The sequence below is a fragment of the Drosophila mauritiana genome, chromosome 2L, assembly GCF_004382145.1.
Source record: "Drosophila mauritiana strain mau12 chromosome 2L, ASM438214v1, whole genome shotgun sequence".
Taxonomy (NCBI): domain Eukaryota; kingdom Metazoa; phylum Arthropoda; class Insecta; order Diptera; family Drosophilidae; genus Drosophila; species Drosophila mauritiana.
This window is the reverse complement of record NC_046667.1, coordinates 897,137-906,543: the sequence shown is the minus strand read 5'-3', so window position 1 is coordinate 906,543 and position 9,407 is coordinate 897,137.

Genomic DNA, 9,407 nt, shown 5'->3' with positions numbered 1-9,407 from the left:
TAAAGACTGTTGCCTTACTGCCGTCCACCTGGCTGCTTTTATACCCAAGAGTCCCGCCTACGAGCGCAGTGTCCGGTGCTCGGAATCTGCTCGGAGATATCGCGGTGCAGTTTGGGGGTCACTGGGTGTATCTCAGGTGCGGCGATCGCGCCATCTGTCCATCTGTGCCGGGCTACCTCTTATCGCCTTGGTACCCTCTTGTCTCTTATCAAAGCGAGACTTCTATTCATCTGGTTGCCAAGAGCCAGCTCTGCAGGTGCAATCAAATCATTACGTCAACCAAATTCAAATCCGTGACCAGCTATCGCAAATCTCATTCGATGCATCTTTGTTTTTGCCAATTTATTTTTAGAATTGGTGCGCCAGAGCAGATAAATCAGACTGTCATGTTCCCAAAAATGTAGATAGTTAGAAATCTTGTAATACGTTTGATATGGAAAATCCATACGGTCTACGTGCCTTAATTGACTTGGTCCACACACATTCATCTGGGTACCAGAAGGATTTTGTGCCGCCATATGAGGCAGCGTGGAATCCAATCAACTTTTTCTAATCAGGCAAAGTATAAAGTAAATTCAATTACGCGGCTACTTTGTAAATCCCCCAGGATCACACGCCTAGGAAGAGGAGGCGTCCTGCCTGCTGCGTGTGTGGCATTCATGTGGGCAGAGTGCCGCGTCCCAAAAGAAATTTTCGCAAATAAATAGAATTCCGGCAAAGTCAAAGCAGGGTAAACAAGTGCAAAGTGTTGGGCGCCGACGGGGAATCCATGGCAACTAATCAGAAATTCCGTCTCATGCGCTGATGTGAAGTGTGCCAGTGCCACCGAAAAATAAAAAGGAGCGACAGACAGCACAGGACGAAGACGGACCCGCGATAAGCAGATCCGGAAGCCCAGGACAGAAACGCAGCCCAAGTGGCATCGCTACGGCGCCTGGGATTATGCAAAATTCAATTTGCAACTTAAATGTGTTTATTTTGCGTTACGCTGCTGGGGCAATTTTTATTTCCACTGAAAATGAGGGATTTACTTACTTAGCAAGTGGGTGGAGCAGCCGCCTGCTCCTGCCAGGCGAGTCCTGCCGAGCGATAAGCAAAAGGGTGCCCGGAAAAGCGGGGCGAGGAGCGTTACCAAACCAATGAGCAATACCGCCATCAATTTTCCAATCTTATTGAGCGTTTAAAAATGTGAGTGTGTGCACTGAGAAAAATTAGTGCTATGTAACTGGAATTAATAGAGCAGGAAACAGAAAACACTTGCATTCCGAAACTTTTCCAGATCAAGCTAGTACTTTAGTGATAAGAAAGTGTGAGGTTTTCGCGCAGTGTGCCAATGTGGGTGCTCCCACTTTGCGAGTGTGTTGGTGAGGCGACAACGACATCGAGAACGTCCTGTGCCCGGCTGCAAATTGCTGATTTACAAACAAAATGAGATTTCCGGCGGAGAACCGCAGTCCGCCTCTTTTTTATGGGCCAAGCAGGCAACATAAACAGTGTGCCCTCCATCCGAGATCCTTTGCATAGTAAACGGAGCTGCAGAGTGCAGGGACAAATTGCCGAATTCAATTTGATAGTGGAATTTAGTCAGCCGTTTATTTAATTTTATGGCCCAATCACAGCCACCCGATGATAGATAGCTCCATCCGCCTTTTTGCGACGAAGATGATGATGAAGATGCGGTTTTCCGAGCCGCCTTATCGCAGCATATTTAATTACTTGTCAGTCATTAATCGCTTGCTTATGACAGTGAAATTAAAATTCAGGCGGGGGACTTGGCATCGTTTTGGCTGCTCCCTCGCAAATGACAGTTGAATGGAAATTTAGTTCCGGAAGCCACACAAAGCCCCACAGAAACCGCCTACCAGGAAAATGTTTTAGTTGCCGCACGCAAATTAGCCGAAAGTTTTCCCTTGAAGAACGAGGCCGGTCTTGAACTCTGATGGACCGCCCACCACCCAGAACCAGCCAGAACCGCCCAGTGCCATCCATAACCACCCACTGTTCTCTCAGAAGCCCCAGAAATGAATATTTGATGGCCGTCGTGCTGGCGAACAAATTAAAAGCGCTGGCAAAAGCTTGTTGCATACTTTATGGCGCTAATTTGGAAGGAGCAGGACCTCATCTGCGTGTATCTCTGTAAGCGAAGGACCAGTTGCCGAAGTCAAGCCCTGCTTTTTGTTACTCACGCACTTCCACTCCCATTTTCCTGCTTTCGGCAACCGCATTTCTGTGCTGCACATTTTGTCGCAACAACTAAATGCTTTTAAGTGCATTTCATTGTTCTCGCTCCGGGCTGCCAAAGTTGGAAGCCACCGAAAAATGTCCGCACCATTGCGAAGGACCAGCTGAACCAGGGGAACTTGAGGTGTGCTCGCCGGAACAGCAACTAGTTTTCCCAAGTGAACGAAGTGAACCCGATGAACCCTTCGAGTGAACGCTGCTGGCGGCCCCTCATAAATATTCATTCGCAATTTTTGCAAATACCACCCCGCTGCACACTTTTGATAATGTGTCGCATTTTAATTATGAATTAATTGCGAATGATTTCAACATCGGGCATTTTAATTGACATGCCATTGTGCGGCGCATATCTGCCATATCGGCAAGGTGTCATCCACTCAAGCACACACGCATCATTTATCACGCGACAGGGAATGACGACGTCCAGGTCCGGGAGCACAGCATATAGCCACGTCCACATAAACGTACTCATGCCGCGGGATGTCGCATCCATTGTGTGGTCGCCACTCGTTTCAATCAATTTCATTTCGTTATCGTTATTGACATTTTGTAATTTAATCGTGTGCTTTGTCGCTTGCTGGCCGTCATGCGGCACTGCGAGAAAAGGGGGAGCAGATTGTATAGAATGGTTTAAAACTGTTTAACTTGTAAGTATGTACGTGCTGTAAGCATGATATTCAATATACGAATTAATCGAATTGGACAATCACATGCACTTTGATTAACGATCATAGTTTCGCGTGTAAGCAAACTCACTCATGTGGCTGCTTTCAACTTTATCAGCTTGTTTGGCTTTGGGTTTTCGCAGACCGGGCGGTTTAAAAAATGAGGCGGCGAGCAGATGACACGGAGTCTCCTCCGCGAAGGGGCAGTCGGCGGTATCCGATGACGTGGCCAACGCGGAGATGGCCGCAATGCCAGCGAAAGCATTATTAATGGCCCGAGCCAAAGGACCAATGGGTTGTCCGGGACGCGGTGATGAGCAGGTGCAGCCACTAATTAGTTGCAGCCACACAAAAATCGGTAATCGGTAAAACGGGCAGCACTGAAGCTCGGGCGCCGAATGAGCAGGGAAATTAGACGCCTAAAGGACGCATGCCATCCTCCAAGTAGGAATCCCCCCCAGAAATGTTGTCCTTTGCCTTGATTTCTGCGGTTTCACACACACACATGAGGACGGAAAGCGCTTAAAATCTCATTTTGCCCGGAGCAAAAACAGAAACGACAGCTGCGTCACTTTAATATAAAATGTAAATTTACACCAAACTACTTTTTGGTTGTCTGCTCGTATCTCCGCCGCCTTTTCCGAGTCAGCAAAGATTGCCCTTTTGCGCCCTCCTCCCCATCAGATTTTCCCCTGGGGTCAACCGCTGGAAAATATTTCGAGCGGTTCGCATGAAATATTCGATTTGGGCAGAAAAGTGAAACTGGGCCCAAGAATAAATACGCCGTAATATTTTAATCAAATTATGCAATTCAGTGGACTTCTGTTTCTGTTTCTGATTCTGCGTCTGCTTCCGTTTGAGCTCCTGCCTTCCGCCCTGCGGATTTCAATTACGACAACATATGACTTTTGAATTAAATGACCTGAAAATTGTCCCTACCCTGTCAGAAGCAGCAGGAAAAGGACCCACAGACGCACAGCCCCACTTTACGATCGCATCAACCTGGGTAACGACCAAATTAGGACGACTGCTCCGAGGGTTCGAGTGGGTGGCAGTTGTCGAAGCATTCGATACCCTGGCAAATTCATTGTTCCTCAGCCAGCAGTTTTGCGGGAATTTCTTTATTCGTCCTGTCATTTCTTGGGCACGCGGGCCTCGGGGCAAGGGAGGAGCTGGAAATGACCACAAAGACATGGTAGCAAGGACGACAATGTGCACGAGGATGGGGCAGGACACAAATGAGGCGAGACAACAACACAATAATGTACAATACTCCATGTAACTGGCAGCATGTAAGCAACATGGAAAGTTGAAGCAATTCGGTTAGAGAGACCGCTGAAAACGCTGTACAGGATGTACAGGACTCAGGACCTCATCCCTATAGATATATTACAAAGCACACAGACTTTGAGAGTTTTTAATACCATAAAATAAGAGTGATAGACATATCATATAGGTCCTTTGTAGGTCATCGATGCTACGCATATTGCTTGATCATGCAGCTTTTCCAGTTTTTTGCTGCTGCTCGGAACACACTCATATTTGTGGCCAGTGAGAAGTGCAGGAGACAAGATGGCGAATGGCAGAAGGAGCTACACCTAAGCGGGACGAGCGGACACGTGTGTGTACAATGTTGGTGGCACAAGGACATGGACACGGACACGGACAGTACTCGAGGAGGGTTGAGGTTGCTGGAACTGCGGCCAAGGATCAAATGAAGCACTCCAATGGCACCCAAGTGGGCTAATCAGCAGCACACACAGCCGCACATCCTTGGCAAAAAGAAAAAGGAGCTTGTAACGACGCAAAAGCGAGTGAGTCAGGGAGTCAGTCAACATTCGAAATAAAAGAGAAATGAGCAAAATGAAAAAAAGAACACCAAATTGCCATTTTTCCTGTGCTTCCTGCCGCCGCAGAGGAAAAGTGGGGGTGGTGGCACAAAATGAAGTGGAAAAAAGTAAACTATGAATGCGACCATATGTACACACAGACGTACGGATCATGCATATGTATGCGCAGATATCCTGTGTGTCTGCTCCGTAGGTCTCGGTTTTTTATTTGCTTTCTGTTGTTATTACGACTCCATTGCGTTTAGATGGAGATTAAGTCGCTACCCCTTGGAGTCCCCACCACTCCAGCCTGAAAACCTCTCTAAACCCACAGATTCAGCGACTCATGCCTTTTAACAATGAGTATTTCTTGGACTGGGGGCCATGCTCTATTTGCAGCAACCATAAAACCAAAGCGAAATAATTTATATATAATGTCAGGTATAGGTTCTATACCTATTCTTGGTCCTTCGAGTCGGATTTTCAAGAAGATATCTATGTGTGAGTACTAGGTATGCCATTCGTCGAGCTTCACAACCACAAAGTTCTACTTGTTTTTCGCAACATTTGGTTTTTCTCTATCTCCCCCTACTTTTGATTTTTTCCACATTTTTTTTTTGCTTTACGAGCAGTTTATTTGCTGGCCGTGTTTGTGTGTGCCATTTTTATTCCATATGCGAGATAGCGCGCAACTCTGCACCAACATTTGTTTATGATTTTAGTAACAAATGAAAACGGTGCAAAAAGAAAGCGGAAAATATGGCATATTACCAGGAGGAAGGGGACAGGCAGCTTGACTATTATATTGCTTTTGTGGGAATGCCAGGATCTGCTGCCAGCGTGTGTGTGTGTACTTTTATTAGTCACTGTCACAGCGAACGCGCTGCATAGTTGCTCCCCAAAGTGCCATCGAGCAAAACGATGCTCATGCCGATGTGAGTGTGTTGATAAGCGGCATGGTAATTTCCCGACTCCGCTCCTCCCTGTTATTGTGGAAATGTTGAAGCGAAAATGTATTAAAAACACACCCTCACCTAGCTAGGGTTGCCAGGTTTGTTTACGCATCACGACTAAATAGTTTGCAGGGTCATTGGCCTCTTGAAAACCAATTGGGCACAGCAACTTTTTAAAATAGTGTGGCTTTCAGAAAACGAGGATTTGACATCGGCAAAAGCACTCGACAACCCTGGCATGTGAAAAACACTTGGAAAGTATGCAAAGCTAAAAACGAAAAATATGTTTGGCCCTATAAAAACAGCAGAGTGTACACATATTTTGGTAGGGAGTGAAATGAGTGCGGCGAAAGCACATAAAAGACAATTGACTGCGGAAATGTGAAACTCTTCATTTGATACAACGTTCGCATGGCATCGAATGTCCTCGCATAACGAAAATTCTTAATTTTCTTTCCTCTTTCGAGTGCCTGAAGCTGTTTGTTGTTTTAGAAGACACTTCTGGATGGCACGAAATCGAAATTGCACTAAGCTAGTTTCAATTGAACCAAATCGGTTTTTGTACTAATAGCTAAGAATTTTGATGTATTTAGGAGATACTTTCGCATGCACCGACGACTGAGCCTTCTTTTAAGCCTTGTCACGCTTCTGCTACGCACACACACATCAAAAGTGGCATTCATTAGCTTTATGCCCGTGCCATCGAGGTTTATGGCTCTTGTTATATGTTTGTATGATTTTTAAGCCTCATTGCGAAAGCCCAAAGGTGTTGTGTGTTCGCCATTACACCTCTACTCGTATACTTGTGCTCGGAGCTGCGCAGCTCGAGCATAATTTCTAATTAACTTTTTGCTCGCAGGCGACGCGTGGGCACATCTCGCATCCCAGACTCCAGATCCCGGAATACTATACAGAATACGGATCCCAGAGTTCCCTTTAGCACGTCATCATAAAAATGTTTTGCCAACACATTTATGCGACGCCTCTCGGGTCCAGGCGATGGAAAGCTCGATGGGGGAATGAGCCGGGAAAATGCGTAACAAATGAAGCAGAGAGAACCAGAGCTCAAGAAATGGTTGTAAAAACGGCAACAAGGACGCACAACAGCACCTGTAACACCCTGCATTGTTCATCATCTTGTCGGGTCTCTCGTTGTTTTTGTTTTTATGCGTTAAGTCATTAAAATGAAAATTTATTATGCGCACCCCTCGACGAAAAAATAAGGCGAAGGACACGCGGCAACAAGCGAGGAGCGCCTATGCGGCGTATACGCAACGCCGTGCAGCATATATTTCTCATTAAGCCCAAACAGAATGCCGTTGCCATAATGAAGCCAATAAAGCTTTTTATCTGGCAGACAACGTGATTTATTTATGTGCCCGAGAAATTATACCCAAAGCCGCCTCTGATTCCAAATCCATGTGAAGTTGCCTGTTGAAGAGAAGCCACATAACTTCAAGCGCTCATTAGGGGCGCCACATATTGTGGCGCTTATAGAACTTATAGATAGGGCCAAGAAATTCATGTTGATATCGAGCTTCGTAGGTACTGTACTGGAATGCATCCTAGATGCTACACTTTATGCTATGGATGACTCCGAACTTATCCAAAAAGGAATAGATGGCAACTTGTGCTGCGATTACACGTGCGCTCCACTCTCATTAAGCTTGGCTGGGGTATAACTAATAGCAATTACATGTCGCCCCCTGCGGAAGTCCTTAATTTGTCAATGTGAGTGGGAGTGTGGGTGGCTGCTGGTTGGGGTGGCCAACTATCACGAGCAAGTTTGTCAAGTGAAATTTATGCGAGAGCAGCGGACGTAATTGAAGCGGAAATCCACAAGCTGCAGAAGAAGAATCTAATAATTTACTTTATTTGCACCTTTGAAGAGTCGTCCTTGTGGCAGCAGCACCCCTCCCCCTCCTTGCTCCCCAGCAGCTGTGGGCAAAACTTTTACACGTACGCATGCCATCAGCAAAATGGAAAAAGTTTCCTTTTCTCACTAGCACAGTCAACTTGCCTGTCCCCTTGTTCTCTCCACCCGATCACCACGCTTTTCCCGCTTTCCCGCCTTTGGTGCTCATCAAGGCGCGCAAATTAAGAAAATTATCATGCATCGTACCTAGGCGACGCAGCCCATCCCTCCGAAGTAAACTTTCCGTTCAGCAGAATCCAATTAAACATAAAAATAAAATAAATTGTGACATTTTCCAATTAGCGCAGCGAATAGTTGTCTCAGCCATCGGTACACACACAAAAAGCAGCGAGCTATTGATTTTTCATGATTCATATGTATTAAATACCGCTGATGGTTGGAAATGGGTTTGAATTCTGTAGTGCACAACTCATATTTCAATTGAAACGCATCACAATAATATATTTCAAAACTTATTAATTGTAATTTATTTAGAATTATTTTACTGTGTAGCAAGAATGATGGGCCCGCTGACAACATGTGTCATGCAAAGTCCCCTTCCATTCTCAAGACGAATGCGGCACCGAGATGTCTATCGCTGCTGGGAATCGCAGTTGGATTTGGTGAGTAGGAGGCGGGGCTTGGGGGGCGGGGAAATTCGGGGGAAAATTCTGGAGGTGGGGGCTAATTAATGGCGTCGCAGTCAAAGCAACAGCAACAAATGGGGATTATATTCCGGGCTGGAACTCGAATGAGAAGTACCCAGCAATTGTGGTTCCTATCGAATTCAATTTACAATTTCAATTTCAGTTGAAAATTTCAGTCGATTTCAGTCTTAAAGAGTTGTATTTTTTTAATTTGTTTCATCATCCAGACTTGAGCTGCCTGATATCCCCAGGCTCCAAGGAGCGACGAGCATTTCTCGGACCAACTAGCTGCAAATTACAAATGAGTTCGACACAAGAGATACACAAACCCACTTTCGGGGGGCAGGAATGTAGTCGAATGTGAAAATAATTGCCAAAAATAACAGAGAATTTATTTATGCTCCACTACTTCGCCGGCAGAAGAAAAGATAGAGGAGGAGCTCGGTTGGAGCAATTGGCAGTGGGTTTTTATGATTTTGCTCGGCATGGCCATAGACAGCTCTCTAAATGAGCAAAAACACATAAAAATGTTGAGCCATTTCTCTGGACAGAAGCGCCTGCACTCATCCTTTGGCCGTGGCCGCCTTGCTTTCTGGCAATTTGCAACTAATTGCTACAAATTAATTTTAGTATGCTTTTAATGGCATTTTGAATGTGGCCGGCGGACTGGACGGGACGGCACAATGGAGCTCTTTGTGCGAGTGCAAAGGATTTTTGTGGCTTGCCTTTTGCTGTCTTGCCTTGGATTTAATGAGCTGCGACACAATCGTCATGGCGGATGAAGAACGAACTCGTCCTGCCGCCAACAATCCCAACAATGGAGCGCATTTAGTTGACAGGGTCGAAAGGGACACGCCCAAAAAGCCCACCGCCTATCATCCCCATTGCCATTCCGACAAACTAGGCGAAACTTTTGCAAGAAACTACGCGCGAAAAAATGAAAGAAAATCCCTGGCCCAGGACTCAAAGGCTCAATGGCAGGAGGCGGGAGGCGGGAGGCAGTGCGTGCTCATTAGATCACCATTGTGCTGCATCCGGAGTGGAGTAATAGGGTTGCCGGCTTCCGGAGTCGCTTCCCAGCTCCGCCCACGTCAATTTGTCGTGTCAACAGCAAAACTAATTTATTTACGACCTCGCTTTAAACCCTGATTATTCAT